Source organism: Aquarana catesbeiana, linkage group LG06, assembly GCF_042186555.1.
Source record: "Aquarana catesbeiana isolate 2022-GZ linkage group LG06, ASM4218655v1, whole genome shotgun sequence".
NCBI classification, from domain to species: Eukaryota; Metazoa; Chordata; class Amphibia; order Anura; family Ranidae; genus Aquarana; species Aquarana catesbeiana.
This window is the reverse complement of record NC_133329.1, coordinates 39024619-39040811: the sequence shown is the minus strand read 5'-3', so window position 1 is coordinate 39040811 and position 16193 is coordinate 39024619. Positions and strand designations below refer to the sequence as shown.

General features: G+C 45.4%; 1 protein-coding gene across 47 annotated transcripts in view; it reads right to left on the bottom strand.

Annotated features, from left to right (window-relative positions):
* LOC141148329 (interferon-induced very large GTPase 1-like) overlaps positions 1 to 16193 on the bottom strand; it is a 420233-nt gene that overhangs the window by 232576 nt on the left and 171464 nt on the right. The window lies entirely within an intron of this gene.

The window sequence follows — 16193 nt, the reverse complement described above, 5'->3', positions numbered from 1 at the left end:
TGCCTCTCAGCAATTTCCTTGGGGTGTCTACTTTCCAAAATGGGGTCATTTGGGGGGGTTTTGTACTGCCCTGCCATTTTAGCACCTCAAGAAATGACATAGGCAGTCATAAACTAAAAGCTGTGTAAATTACAGAAAATGTACCCTAGATTGTAGACGCTATAACTTTTGCGCAAACCAATAAATATACGCTTATTGACATTTTTTTTACCAAAGACATGTGGCCGAATACATTTTGGCCTAAATGTATGACTAAAATTTAGTTTATTGGATTTTTTTTATAACAAAAAGTAGAAAATATTTTTTTTCAAAATTTTCGGTCTTTTTCCATTTATAGCGCAAAAAATAAAAACCGCAGAGGTGATCAAATACCATCAAAAGAAAGCTCTATTTGTGGGAAGAAAAGGACGCAAATTTCGTTTGGGTACAGCATTGCATGACCGCGCAATTAGCAGTTAAAGCGACGCAGTGCCAAATTGGAAAAAGACCTCTGGTCCTTAGGCAGCATAATGGTCCGGGGCTCAAGTGGTTAAAAGGGGACAAGCGTTGGAGCTCCTTATAGATTTTCTCAATAAGGGGATTAAAATTTACTTCCAATAGTGTTGCTGTGGACGATGTCAAAACTTTGCCCTGATACGGGGTGCTGTGTTCGGCCCAGGAGTAAGACAGTTGATTCGTTCAATTTGTGTTGAAAATATTTGTGTACTCCTAGGTCCAAAATCAGAGATTACTTTATTATAGGATAGGGTACTAAAATGGGTTAGAACACGATGAGTGGCAAGGAACCCAAAGATAGGGTTGGAATGGATGGCCTCTGCCAATAGCTGTATCATTAGGTTTACCTTTGGGAACATTTTACATGTTCCCAGTGCTGCAGCCGCCATCCGCTGCTCCTCCCTCCCAGTGGCAGCAGTACAGGGAGAAGTTCCATGTACTAGCTGCCACTATTGAAAACAGCCGTGTATCTGACTGAACTACCATACTACTATACCGTACCATGAACTACTATAGTTCTCAATGAGCTACCATAGCGTTGTGGAGCACTGTGGTAGTTAATTGAGTCTTCCTGTCAGGAAATATCGGATTATCTATATGGGATGTACAGGTAAGCTGATACACTGACAGTGTGCAAGAGACCTGCATGGTATCAGTGATCTTCTACTTTTCATGCTCCTGCAACAAAAAATAATAAATACACATTTTTTTACCTGAAAAAAAATGTGCATTTATAATTTTTTTATAAAAAATGAACTTATCCTTTAAGCGAAAAATCAACGGGAAAAGCAGATAACCCTGTCTTGTACCATTACAGCACTTATGCACTACTAGAGTGGAGGAGGGGTGTCCCTGAAAATTCCCAAGGTACCAGTGTGAAACTGTCTGACAGAACCAAATTCTGCCTGACACACCCGGAGAAGCCAGGTGAGAGCCCTACCAGCTCCACACAAGTGAAATTAGTCAAGGCAAAAGTTCCCTCCTGGTCACGTCTGACCACAGTTGAACCAGAGCTCTTTAAAACCTTAGGGAACTTTGTGGCAAGATCCCAGAAGGGCAACCCCACATACCCTGGAAATACATACCAGAAACTCAGCATTTTCTCTGGAAAACAGCCCGTACCCCCAGAGGAAGGCAACTTTGAGGAGTGGTTGGAGCAAACCACCCAAGCCCTAGATGAATGGGACGTCCCTGAGGCACACAAGAAACAGAGGATCGCTAAGAGCTTAAGAGGGCCTGCTTCAGAAGCTATCCGGAACTTCAAGCTCAGCAAGCGAAACTGCGTGGCTCAGGACTACTTAGACAGGATGTGTTTGGGTGAACAGTGAAGGTTTCCGACCTGATCTACCAGTTGGAACACACCTATCAAAATGAGGGAGAGAAGCTGTCAGAGTACATGAGGCATTTGGACAAGATCATAAACCAGCCATTGGACCCCATCATGCTCCAGTTAAGAACCCGTCAAGATGGTGGCATCCTGAAGTACCCGGACCTGATCTGAATTGTGCGGGAAGAGGAAGCCATCCTTGAGAGAAAAAAGGAAAAGATCTAAAGGCCAAAATCAGTCGTTGGAGTCAGGACGGCTAGTGCAACTAATGACGACCCTCAGAATGAGCTTCTTCAGACACAGGTGGCACAGTTGATGGAGATGATGGCTCTGTTGACCGCCAGGCACACCATTTCACCCGATGGAGGAGTTCAAGTACCCAAAGAACTGTTAAGGCCCACAGTTGCGGAGAAACACAAGTCCTGTTTCAACTGTGGAGGGGTTGGACATTACAGGCGGGTATGCCCAAGTCCAAAAGCAGAAACAAAATGCCAAAGGCCGGCGGAAAACTTCAGAGGGCCCCAGTGAAGGAGTCAACTGGGTGCTCTACTACAATAGCCAACTCCAAACTGACTTGTACACTCCAGACCCCTGCAATCATAGCTAAAACGAAGCAAAGGAGTCCACGGATGAAAGGTGTGAAGGTACAAGCTACCAAACAGGTTAAACCTGCCACTTCACATGGAACACCTCCCAAGTGGGTGAGACCGTCCCCGATTGTCCCTATCCAGATAGAAGGGATATACACTAAAGCCCTGTTGGACACTGGAGCTCAAGTGACTCTGTTATACAGAGACTTTTACGAGAAATATCTCAAACATCTCCCATTGCAAAAGCTGGGAAGAATTGGAGATATGGGGTCTAGGCACACAGAACTTCCCCTATGATGGCTACCTACCTATCAAGCTCACTTTCGACCCGAGTGTAGCGGGGTAGGCCGAAACCTTTGATATCTTGGCAGTGGTGTGTCCTCGCCCTCCAGGGGCTGATAGAAGTTCCCTCATTATTGGGACCAACACTGATCTGGTAAGAAGACTGCTCACACCACTAGTACAAGAGAAGAGCACCCCAGCCACAGTTGTGCACCCTATGCTAACACAGGTGTACCAGGATCTTGTGCAGGAACAAAAGACCCCCCCAGAAGGAGTGGGAAAAATCTGACGCCTAGATAAGAGTGAAAATCTGGTGCAACCAGGTGAGGTAGTCTGCCTAAAAGCCTCTATCAAGTTGAGTTGGAGAAAGCCTGGTCCCTTCATCGTCCTTGAGATGGACAGGCAGAAAGAAGATAAGGGCCTGGAAGTTATCCCTGAAGTGTTGTCAACCAAAGCGCTAAAGAGAAGTAAAGGAAGAGTCTCAGTCAGTGTTAACAACACAACAGCCTTACCTGTGAAGGTGCCTGCTAAAGTGCTGCTGGGACAAGTCAGCCAAGCAACCCCAGTCTCACCGTGTGGTTTCATGGGAGAACAAGACGAAGAGTTTCCCCTAGAAGAGTTCTACCCAAAGAACACACCTCTCACACCTGCCTGGATGGAGAGAGCCAAGAATCAGCTCCTGAGATGGAAAATTGCTTTCTCAAAAAGTGAGTTCAACGTGGGGCTTGCAAAGAGTGCCAAACACAAAATTTGGTTGAAAGAAGACAAACCCTTTCCGAGAGAGGGTCAGACGGATTCCACTGGGAGATCTGGAAGACCTGAGAGAACAGCTGGCTTAGCTGAAGAAGACAGGGATTATCAGAGAGTCTCGGAGTCCATATGCTTCACCAATTGTAGTAGTGAGGATGAAGAATGGGTCATTACGGTTGTGTATTGACTACAGGACACTGAACCGAAGGACCATTCCTAACCAATACACCAGACCTCAGATAGAAGACGCCTTACAGAGCCTGTCAGGGGCAAAGTGGTCCAGTGTGCTGGACCTAAAAAGCGGATATTACCAGATCTCCATGTGCCCTGAAGATAGGGAGAAGACTTCCATTACCCCTGTGGGATTCTTTGAGTTCAATTGCATGCCACAAGGTCTGTCTGGGGCCCCGGGAACTTTCCAGAGATTGATGGAGAAGACTGTGGGTGACATGAACTTGACTGAGGTGCTGGTGTACTTGGATGATACTATAGTGTTTGACCAAACACTAGAGGAGCACGAAGAGCGCCTGGAGAAAGTCCTGAATAGACCCCACAACGAAGGCCTGAAGCTCTCAATGGAAAAGTGCCAGTTCTACCAACCCTCAGTAAACTATCTAGGACACATCGTGTCAGCAGAAGGAGTGGCAACAGACCCCAAGAAGCTAGAAGCCGTCACCTCTTGGCCCAGACCCACAAATGTGACTGAGCTTGGATCCTTCTTGGGTTTTTGTTCGTACTATCAGAGGTTTGTAGAAGGGTATGCCAAGATAGCTCACCCACTTACTGAGCTATTGAAGAACCAGGAGGAAGCTGGCCTAGACTCAGATAAACCTGGTAAACCAAAGGAGGGACCCAGGAAGAAGAAAGAGTCCATTCAAGATCAGTGGACCCAGCAATGTGAAGAAACCTTCAGACAGCTGAAGTGGAGTCTTACCACTGCTCCGGTCTTAGCTTATGCAGACCCTACCAACTGCACCTGGATGCCAGCCGAGACGGGCTAGGCGGAGTGCTCTACCAAGAACATGATGGGCATCTAAGGCCTATTGCCTATGTGAGCCAAAGCTTAATCCCTGCTGAAAGGAATTACCCCACTCACAAACTTGAATTTCTGGCCTCGAAGTGGGCTGTGGTGGACAAGCTGAAAGACTATCTGTATGGTGCGGAGTTTGTGGTCAAGACGGACAACAACATCTCACATATTTGCTCACCACCGCAAAGCTGGATGCCACTGGCCACAGGTGGTTGGCTGCCCTCTCAGCATTTACCTTTAGCTTGAAGTACAGACCAGGAGCTGGTAACCGAGATGCGGATGCATTGTCAAGAAGACCTTTCGGAAGACTGGACCCAACTCACCCCTGAAGGAGTGAGAGCTCTCTGTGAAGGGGCAGAACAACAAGGGAAAGGAGGAGCCAGAGCTGAAGAGGTTGGAGTGTCAGTCGCAGGAGTGCCTAAATGCTACTGTTGCTCAACTCACAGAGGAGGGTTTACCCAAGTTACCCAAGTTAACCAGAAAAGACCTCCGAAGAGACCAACAGGAGGATCCACTCTGCAACCTGGTATTAAAAGCTTTAGAGAGTCAACGCCCTTATTTACTCCTAAAAAGCACTCAGAAAGAAGCTTGCCTACTACACAAAGAGTGGGATCGGTTGCTGCTGCAACAAGGGGTGGTCTACCGAAAGGGGCCCCTCTAAAAATCCTGAAGAGAACTGGCAATTGTTTCTGCCGAAGAAACACAGTGAAAAGGTACTGATCGCCTTGCATGATCATCATGGCCATCTGGGATCAGAAAGGACTCTCCAGCTAGTAAGGGACAGGTTCTACTGGCCTTATCTGAGGACTGAAGTGGAGAGCTACTGTCATTCCTGCCTCAGGTGCATACAGAGGAAGACCTTACCCCAATGAGCTGCTCCAATGGGTCACTTAGAAAGCCAAGGGCCAATGGATCTAGTCTGCATAGACTTCTTGTGTTTAGAGTCTGACCTGAGTGGACAAGGAAACATTTTAGTAGTCACCGATCATTTCACCCGTTATGCTCAGGCATTTCCCACCAAAGATCAACGAGAGCCACGGTGGCAAAGATTCTGGTGGAAAAGTTCTTCGTCCATTATGGTTTACCTCAACGGATCCATTCAGACCAAGGGAGGGATTTTGAAAGTACTTTGATTAAAAGACTGTAGGATCTACTAGGTATCCAGAAGTCCAGAACTACTCTCTATCACCCACAAGGAGAGTGGGTGAACGCTTCTCAACATGCTGGGGACCTTGACCTCTCAACAAAAACCGCATTGGAGCAAGCATATCACTGCCTTGGTGCATGCCTACAATAGTACCAAGAGTGATACTACAGGATATTCACCTTACCGGTTAATGTTTGGGCGAAAGGCCAGGCTACTGATAGACTTAGCCTTTGGAACTTCCTTGGACCACACCTCAGAGACCTCTCATCGAGGGTATGTGGATAGGTTGAGGAGGAGTTTGAAGATAGCCTATGAGAAGGCCCAAGCCAGTTCAGACACCATAGGAAGTAGGAACAAAAGAAACTTTGACTTAAAAGTATGGGTTCAGGACCTACAACCCGGTGACTGAGTCCTACTAAGAAATCTGGGCATCCCAGGCAAGCACAAATTGGCTGATCGCTGGAGGTCACAGCCATATGTGGTATGCAGACAACTTCCAGGACTTCCAGTTTATGAGATCAGGCCAGAAGGGAATACTGGTCCAGTAAAAACCTGGCATAGGAACCACCTCCTACCTCTCACAGAAGCAGTCAGGATAAATCTAGAAGAAGACCTACCTTCTACATCTACTGCTGTGCATCGGCCAGTAACCAGATCTCAACCTGAAGCACCAGAAGCTGAAGCGGGAGAAGAGATGGAAATAAGTTGGCTATGGCCATCTGAAACACCAGAAGCTGAAGCGGGTGTTTCACCTCAGGCAAGAAGTGGGGATAGTGGGACTCTTAGACCTGAAGCCCCAGAATTTGTACCGCTGTCTGGACACTCTGAGGAATACTTGTCCCCCACTGGCATTGAGATGCAAGAGACTGAAATGGAGGAAAGGAATGTTTGCCCAGAAGTGGTGGCCACGCCAAAAACACAGAACAAAGAGAGACATTCGCCCCCCAAAAAGACTAAAATATGATACACTGGGCGAATGCTCTGAAGTGACTCAAGTTACCAGCAAGAGAAATACTGAAGTGCCTGGTCCTTCTATTGTCAGTTCAGAAAGAGATAACCCCATCTCACCCCTTGACACATCTGTATCAGACACTATAGTGTCAACTGCGAGTGCACAGAACAGCTCCCCATCACATGAGAATTGGTGGGAGGCTCCTCTGTCAGTCTTATGCAAATGATTAGAGGCAAAAATGTGTAATAGGACTAAGATTTTGAACATCTTTGGGGACCAAAGACTCAAAGCAGGGGGAGTATGTAGCGCCAGCATTTTTGCCTATTGATATAATGCAATGTTAGACTATGAACAATATTATAATTTAGTATGTGGAACCATCTAGTGGCCAAATTGTGGAAAGGACTATTTTTTTACTCTTTCAAGCATGTGAGAAAATATGACAGGAAGTGACTGTTATTTACTTTTCACAATAACCTACCTACCCAGAATGCCCAGTGATTTTACCCAGCAACACTCAGGACTGAAAGGCATGTTGGGTAGGGTATAAAAGGACCGCGCGCGGCCATCTTAGGCCTCTTCTGGACGCATGGCCTGCCTGTGAGGACCTGTGCGGAGGTGTTCCAGAGAGCGCGGCCTACACCTACTGCAGAGCGGCACAATCAGCGACTCTGCTGTGCAACAGTGAGCTGTAGAGATGCTGGGACAGAACTGAGAAGTATCCAGAAGAACCTGTCGGAGCCATCAGAGAGTTCTGGTCCATCTTGCAGAGCGGAGCGGTGTAACGACGCTGGCCGGCGGGAAGAAAGACCAAGTGCACCGGAGCAGAGCTGTCCTACTACACAGACCTGGTTGGGTGAGAGGGCTGCTGCCCAAAGTTTTCCTAACGCACTTTTGCACACCTGAATCTGACACAGTGTGCTGGGACCTGTAGTCCCACACAGGAGGATTGAAGGAACTAGAGACTGAGTTCAAATAGGCCTCAAGCCTACCCTTCACTGCACTATTAGCACTGTGTTACACAAAGTTAATTGCATCTGAGACAGTTGCAGGTTATTACACTTCAAGAATAATCTTCAACATCCTCTTTATCTAACCCTGGTTTATTTAACCATTGGATTACAATTCATAAATAGCTAGCAGAAGACAGAAGACAAAGAAAAGACTGCCTCTTTCATTGAAAGGTCTTGCGTCCTATTTCTGGTTAATAGAGAGTTTACACTCTAAAGCAGGGGGAGCTCCCTACGGATTGCAATTGTGCTTTATGTAACCACTTCAGCCCCGGACGGTTTTACCCTCTTCCTGACCAGAGCACTTTTTACAATTCGGCATTGCGTCGCTTTAACTGCTAATTGCGCGGTCATGCAATGCTGTACCCAAACGAAATTTGCGTCCTTTTCTTCCCACAAATAGAGCTTTCTTTTGATGGTATTTGATCACCTCTGCCGTTTTTATTTTTTGCGCTATAAACGGAAAAAGACCAAAAATTTTGAAAAAAAATGATATTTTCTACTTTTTGTTATAAAAAAAATCCAATAAACTCAATTTTAGTCATACATTTAGGCCAAAATGTATTCGGCCACATGTCTTTGGTAAAAAAAAATGTCAATAAGCGTATATTTATTGGTTTGCGCAAAAGTTATAGCGTCTACAAACTAGGGTACATTTTCTGGAATTTACACAGCTTTTATTTTATGACTGCCTATGTCATTTCATGAGGTGCTAAAATGGCAGGGCAGTACAAAACCCCCCCAAATGACCCCATTTTGGAAAGTAGACACCCCAAGGAAATTGCTGAGAGGCATGTTGAACCCATTGAATATTTATTTTTTTTGTCCCAAGTGATTGAATAATGACAAAAAAAAAAAAAAAAAAAAAAAAAATTACAAAAAGTTGTCACTAAATGATATATTGCTCACACAGGCCATGCGCATATGTGGAATTGCACCCCAAAATACATTCTGCTGATTCTCCTGAGTATGGGGATACCACATGTGTGGGACTTTTTGGGAGCCTAGCCGCGTACAGGGCCCCGAAAACCCAGCACCGCCTTCAGGATTTCTAAGGGCGTAAAGTTGTGATTTCACTCCTCACTACCTATCACATTTTTGAAGGCCATAAAATGCCCAGATGGCACAAACCCCCCCCAAATGACCCCATTTTGGAAAGTAGACACCCCAAGCTATTTGCTGAGAGGCATGATGAGTCCATGGAATATTTTATATTTTGACACAAGTTGCGGGAAAGTGACAATTTTTTTTTTTTTTTTTTTTTTTTTGCACAAAGTTGTCACAAAATGATATATTGCTCAAACATGCCATGGGCATATGTGGAATTACACCCCAAAATACATTCTGCTGCTTCTCCTGAGTACGGGGATACCACATGTGTGGGACTTTTTGGGAGCCTATCCGCGTACGGAGCCCCGAAAACCAAGCACCGCCTTCAGGATTTCTAAGGGCATAAATTTTTGATTTCACTCCTCACTACCTATCACAGTTTTGAAGGCCATAAAATGCCAAGATGGCACAAAACCCCCCCAAATGACCCCATTTTGGAAAGTAGACACCCCAAGCTATTTGCTGAGAGGCATGTTGAGTCCATGGAATATTTTATTTTTTGACACAAGTTGCAGGAAAGCGACAATTTTTTTTTTTTTTGCACAAAGTTGTCACTAAATGATATATTGCTCACACAGGCCATGGGCATATGTGGAATTGCACCCCAAAATACATTCTGCTGATTCTCCTGAGTACGGGGATACCACATGTGTGGGACTTTTTGGGAGCCTAGCCGCGTACGGGGCCCCGAAAACCCAGCACCGCCTTCAGGATTTCTAAGGGCGTAAAGTTGTGATTTCACTCCTCACTACCTATCACATTTTTGAAGGCCATAAAATGCCCAGATGGCACAAAACCCCCCCAAATGACCCCATTTTGGAAAGTAGACACCCCAAGCTATTTGCTGAGAGGCATGTTGAGTCCATGGAATATTTTATATTTTGACACAAGTTGCGGGAAAGTGACAATTTTTTTTTTTTTTTTTTTTTTTTTTTGCACAAAGTTGTCACAAAATGATATATTGCTCAAACATGCCATGGGCATATGTGGAATTACACCCCAAAATACATTCTGCTGCTTCTCCTGAGTACGGGGATACCACATGTGTGGGACTTTTTGGGAGCCTAGCCGCGTACGGAGCCCCGAAAACCAAGCACCGCCTTCAGGATTTCTAAGGGCATAAATTTTTGATTTCACTCCTCACTACCTATCACAGTTTTGAAGGCCATAAAATGCCAAGATGGCACAAAACCCCCCCAAATGACCTCATTTTGGAAAGTAGACACCCCAAGCTATTTGCTGAGAGGCATGGTGAGTATTTTGCAGCTCTCATTTGTTTTTGAAAATGAAGAAAGACAAGAAAAACATATTTTTTTTTTTCTTTTTTCAAATTTCAAAAGTTTGTGACAAAAAGTGAGGTCTGCAAAATACTCACTATACCTCTCAGCAAATAGCTTTGGGTGTCTATTTTCCAAAATGGGGTCATTTGGGGGGGGTTTGTGCCATCTGGGCATTCCATGGCCTCCGAAACTGTGATAGGCAGTGAAGAGTGAAATCAAAAATTTACGCCCTTAGAAAGCCTGAAGGCGGTGATTGGTTTTCGGGGTCCCGTACGCCGCTAGGCTCCCAAAAAGTCTCACACATGTGGTATCCCCATACTCAGGAGAAGCAACAGAATGCATTTTGGGGTGTAATTTCACATATTCCCATGGCATGTTTGAGCAATATATCATTTAGTGACAACTTTGTACAAAAAAAAAAAAAAAAAAAAAAAAAATTGTCTTTTTCCCGCAACTTGTGTCACAATATAAAATATTCCATGGACTCGACATGCCTCTCAGCAAATAGCTTGGGGTGTCTACTTTCCAAAATGGGGTCATTTGGGGGGGGGTTTGAACTGTCCTGGCATTTTATGCACAACATTTAGAAGCTTATGTCACACATCACCCACTCTACTAACCACTTGAAGACAAAGCCCTTTCTGACACTTTTTGTTTACATGAAAAAATTATTTTTTTTTGCAAGAAAATTACTTTGAACCCCCAAACATTATATATTTTTTTAAAGCAAATGCCCTACAGATTAAAATGGTGGGTGTTTCATTTTTTTTTTTCACACAGTATTTGCGCAGCGATTTTTCAAACGCATTTTTTGGGGAAAAAACACACTTTTTAAAATTTTAATGCACTAAAACACACTATATTGCCCAAATGTTTGATGAAATAAAAAAGATGATCTTAGGCCGAGTACATGGATACCAAACATGACATGCTTTAAAATTGCGCACAAACGTGCAGTGGCGACAAACTAAATACATTTTTAAAAGCCTTTAAAAGCCTTTACAGGTTACCACTTTAGATTTACAGAGGAGGTCTACTGCTAAAATTACTGCCCTCGATCTGACCTTCGCGGTGATACCTCACATGCATGGGGCAATTGCTGTTTAAATTTGACGCCAGACCGACGCTTGCGTTCGCCTTTGCGTGGGAGCAGGGGGGGACAGGGGTGCTTTTTTTTTTTTTTTTTTTTTCTTTATTAATTTTTTAATTTTTTTTCTTATTTTTAAACTGTTCCTTTCATTTTTATTTTTTTTTTAATCATTTTTATTGTTATCTCAGGGAATGTAAATATCCCCTATGATAGCAATAGGTAGTGACAGGTACTCTTTTTTGAAAAAATTGGGGTCTATTAGACCCTAGATCTCTCCTCTGCCCTCAAAGCATCTGACCACACCAATATCGGTGTGATAAAATGCTTTCCCAATTTCCCAATGGCGCTGTTTACATCCGGCGAAATCTAAGTCATGAAATGCTCGTAGCTTCCGGTTTCTTAGGCCATAGAGATGATTGGAGCCATTCTGGTCTCTGATCAGCTCTATGGTCAGCTGGCCGAATCACCGGCTGCATTCTCAGGTTCCCTGTTGGGCCAGGAGAGCCAGAGAAAAACATGGAAGACGTGGGGGGGGGGGGGATCCCTCCCACTGCTTGTAAAAGCAGTCTAGAGGCTAATTAGCCGCTAGGATTGCTTTTACATGAAAGCCGACCGCTGGCTGAAAAGAATGATACCAAGATGATACCTAAACCTGCAGGCATCATTCTGGTATAACCACTCAAAGTCCAGCAACATACCAGTACGTTGCTGGTCCTTGTATTGTAAACTTTTTTTTCATGCAGCCTGTGGGCTGAACGAAAAAAAGATATTGATCAGTGGGTATGCCCACCATTAGAATACCTCCCTTCATCCGCCCACTTCTAATGATGGGCATACATGCACCATTTATATATGCCGAAGCATGGGGGCATCCTCCCGCAAAAGCCAGGAGCAAATTGCTCCTCCACCCACTGCTGCCCCCACGCTTCGGCATATATGCTGAAGTATGTAACTGTGGTGGTGAAATCACCTCCGACAGCGCTGGAGTCACGGCTTTATATATCGTGGGAGCAAACGCTGTTGCTGTCAAGATAAATAAATCCGCGCTGCAACTGAATGGCGTACCTGCTAAGCAAATGATGGTTAACAAAAAAACAAAGTAACATTACAGTATAACAGTAATACTTACCATACCTGCAAAGCAAATACAAAAAAAACCATAGTAAAAAATAAAACATTTAACGCAACCTGTGCCTACCTAAAATATATATATGCCGAAGCATGGGGGCATCCTCCCACAAAAGGCAGGAGCAAATTGCTCCTCCACCCACTGCTGCCCCCACGCTTCGGCATATATGCTGAAGTATGTAACTGTGGTGGTGAAATCACCTCCGACAGCGCTGGAGTCACGGCTTTATATATCGTGGGAGCAAACGCTGTTGCTGTCAAGATAAATAAATCCGCGCTGCAACTGAATGGCGTACCTGCTAAGCAAATGATGGTTAACAAAAAAACAAAGTAACATTACAGTATAACAGTAATACTTACCATACCTGCAAAGCAAATACAAAAAAAACCATAGTAAAAAATAAAACATTTAACGCAACCTGTGCCTACCTAAAATATATATATGCCGAAGCATGGGGGCATCCTCCCGCAAAAGGCAGGAGCAAATTGCTCCTCCACCCACTGCTGCCCCCACGCTTCGGCATATATGCTGAAGTATGTAACTGTGGTGGTGAAATCACCTCCGACAGCGCTGGAGTCACGGCTTTATATATCGTGGGAGCAAACGCTGTTGCTGTCAAGATAAATAAATCCGCTCTGCAGCTGAATGGCGTACCTGAAAACAAAAAAGTGGTTAACAATAAAAAAACATTGCAGTATAGAATGCAGAACAATAGAGAGAGAATAGAGAGAGAGAACAATAAAACGACAACTATTTTTGGTTTTTTTTATTTTATATTTTTTTTTGTATTTTTATTTTTTTATTTTTTTTTTTATTTTTTTTTTTTTTAACACTTTTTTTAGTAACTTTAACTTTTAACTGTAACTGTACCAGGTTTGGGTCTCTCAAAATGCGATGGCATCTTGGGAGACCCTGTGTTAGTGTGCCTAGTCTGTGCCGTGCTGAACCCTACGCTAATACTCCACTAGTGTATGGTAGCGTTCAAAACATTCACCAATGCATAGACCAGGATTGTCAGGACAGGAGGGACAATAATACCGGGTGTCACGCCTAAATCCGCGCTTGCTGCAGACACGACATCTTTTTTGGGGGGCTCGTTGGGTAGGGGTACTCTGGAGGACATAAGGAAAATGCCTCCCATGCAGCCGGCTTACTGCATCTGGTTGGGGAAGGTGAGGTGGAGCACCGTCTGGATACAGAAGGGCTCTGACGATCTCTTCCTGGAATTTAAGGAAGGATCCAGTCCGTCCTGAAGCTCTGTATAGCACATGAGCATTCAGCAAAGCCAATTGAAATAAATAAACAGACACTTTTTTGTACCAGCGTCTGGCCTTACGGGCAATTAGGTACGGCGCCAACAACTGGTCGTTGAGGTCCACCCCTCCCATATTAAGGTTGTATTCGTGGACACAGAGGGGTTTCTCCACAACACCAGTCGCCGTAGTAATTTGGGTCGTCGTGTCTGCATGAAGGGAGGTAAGAACGAAAACATTCTTATTGTCCCTCCACTTCATAGCGAGCAAATTATTATACTTCAAGCAGGCTCTCTCCCCCAGCCTAAGACGGGACTCTACAAGCCGCTGGGGAAAGCCCCGGCGATTAGGTCGCACGGTGCCACATGCTCCAATCTGATGATCAAACAAGTGACTAAAAAGTGGCACGCTCGTATAATAATTGTCCACGTACAAGTGGTACCCCTTTCCGAATAAGGGTGACACCAAGTCCCACACTATCTTGCCAGCGCTTCCTATGTAGTCAGGGCAGTTGATCGGCTCTACGTGACTATCTTTGCCCTCGTAAACCATAAATCTACATGTATAGCCTGTGGCCCTGTCACAGAGCTTATACATCTTGACCCCGTATCTGGCACGCTTGCTGGGAAGGTACTGTTTGAAGGACAAGCGGCCAGAAAACTTAATCAGGGACTCATCAACGCAGACAACTTGATGGGGGGTAAACAAGTCTGCAAAACGTTGGTTGAAGTGGTTTACGAGGGGCCGAATTTTGTAGAGCCGATCGTATGCAGGGTCTCCACGAGGACGACAGAGTTCATTGTCGTTGAAGTGCATGAACCGCAAAATCTGCTCGTATCGTGCCCTGGCCATGGAGGCAGAGAACACGGGCATATGGTGAATTGGGTCAGTGGACCAATATGACCGCAACTCACTCTTTTTGGTTATGCCCATGAGGAGGGAAAGGCCCAGAAAGATCTTAAATTCGGAGACCGTAATTGGTCTCCAATCTCTGGCAAGGGAGGACTGGGGAATAGTGGCGATGTGTTGACCAGCGTACAAATTGCTTTGGTCCACAATAGATCTATAGAGATCTTCGGTGAAAAACAGCGAATAAAAATCCAGTGGCGTAAAGTCAACTGTTTCCACCTGAATTCCGGGTTGGCCAGTGAAAGGGGGAAGTACGGGTGCTGCAGAAGTGGTGGGTTCCCAATTCGGATTGGCGAATGCAGCAGGAAGGGCACTATGGGCACGACGGGCCTGTGTTCGTCTTCTTGGTGGCAGCGGGACGCTACTTGTGCTTGCCACCTCGCCAGCTTGAACTGCACTTATGGGACTCGCCACGTCACCACGTGATACTGCAGTGCTGGATGTACGACCAGGGTGTACTAGGCCGCTGGTGCTTGCCAGTTCACCAGAAGGAGTAGCGGCACTAGTACCTCTCTGCTCCATACGAGAGCCCTGCGGTTCTTGCACTTCAAGGACAGAAGAAGTTCGGGGTCTGGTACGCCTGACCCTAGCAGGGACCACAACTCCGTCGTCAGAGCTATCTGTCATGGAGCCGCTGTCCTCTACAGGTTCGTATTCTGAGCCTGAACTTGACAGATGAGTGACTTCCTCTTCACTATCTGTCATACTCAGAATCCTGTAGGCCTCTTCACTAGTGTACCTTCGATTTGCCATTTTGGCCTCTAAATTTAGGGGTACACTAGTGAGACTCACAGGCAAAAAAGCTCCTGACTGTTAGCGACTGATTCAAAACGCTACCAAAAAACTGTTAGCGATCGCAGGGATCAGGCCTGACTCTGCGAACGCTGCAGTTATGTGTGCTTAGTGTTTTGTAAGTGACAGTTATCGATCGATACTGCACTTGGGTGGGCTGGGCTGGGCTGGGCCGAGGAGCAAAACGCAGGTGCTAGCAGGTATCTGGGCTGATCCCGCTAACACTGCGTTTCAGGGAACCCTAAACTGCTGGGGAGTATAGATCTGATCGGATCAGATATCGATCCGTTCAGATACTATAGCACTAAGGGAGGTGTATGCTGCGTGCGTGGGTTTTAGCGGTACTGGCGCTAACCTGACGCTGCCTGGGGCGACGCAGACCTTATCAGATCCTAAAAACTTAACTTATATCACCGCCGGGCAATTAGGGGGTTAAACCTTTATAAGGTAATAAACGGCGGGTGCCCTAAAACTATAATAAACTATAATAAACTGTAATAAACTACAAAAAACAAACTAGCTAACCAGCGTCACCCGTAACACTTATACGGTGATCGCTGGTGAAAGGGTTAACTAGGGGGCAATCAAGGGGTTAAAACCTTTAGCAGGTAGTATATGGGGGTCCCTGTCGCTATAAAACACTGACAGCGAACCTATATACTTACCTCCCTAACTAGCGTCACCTGTGTCACTAATACAGCGATCAGAAAAACGATCGCTTAGCGACACTGGCGACGGGGGGTAATCAAGGGGTTAACTTTTATTAGGGGGGGGTTAGGGGGGTACCCTGGACCTAAAGGGGGGTACCCTAGACCTAAAGGGGGCTAACCTAACTGCCCTAACACTTGTAACTGACACAAACTGACACCAATGCAAAAAAAAAAAAAACTGCTATTGGTGACAGAGTGACAGGGGGTACAGGGGGGTGATCGGGGGGTGATCGGGGGGTGACAGGGGGGTGAAATGTGTGCCTGCGTGTTCTACTGTAAGTGTAGTGTTGGTGCACTTACTTGGATGTCTTCTCTCCTCTGCGTCGGATCAAAAAGA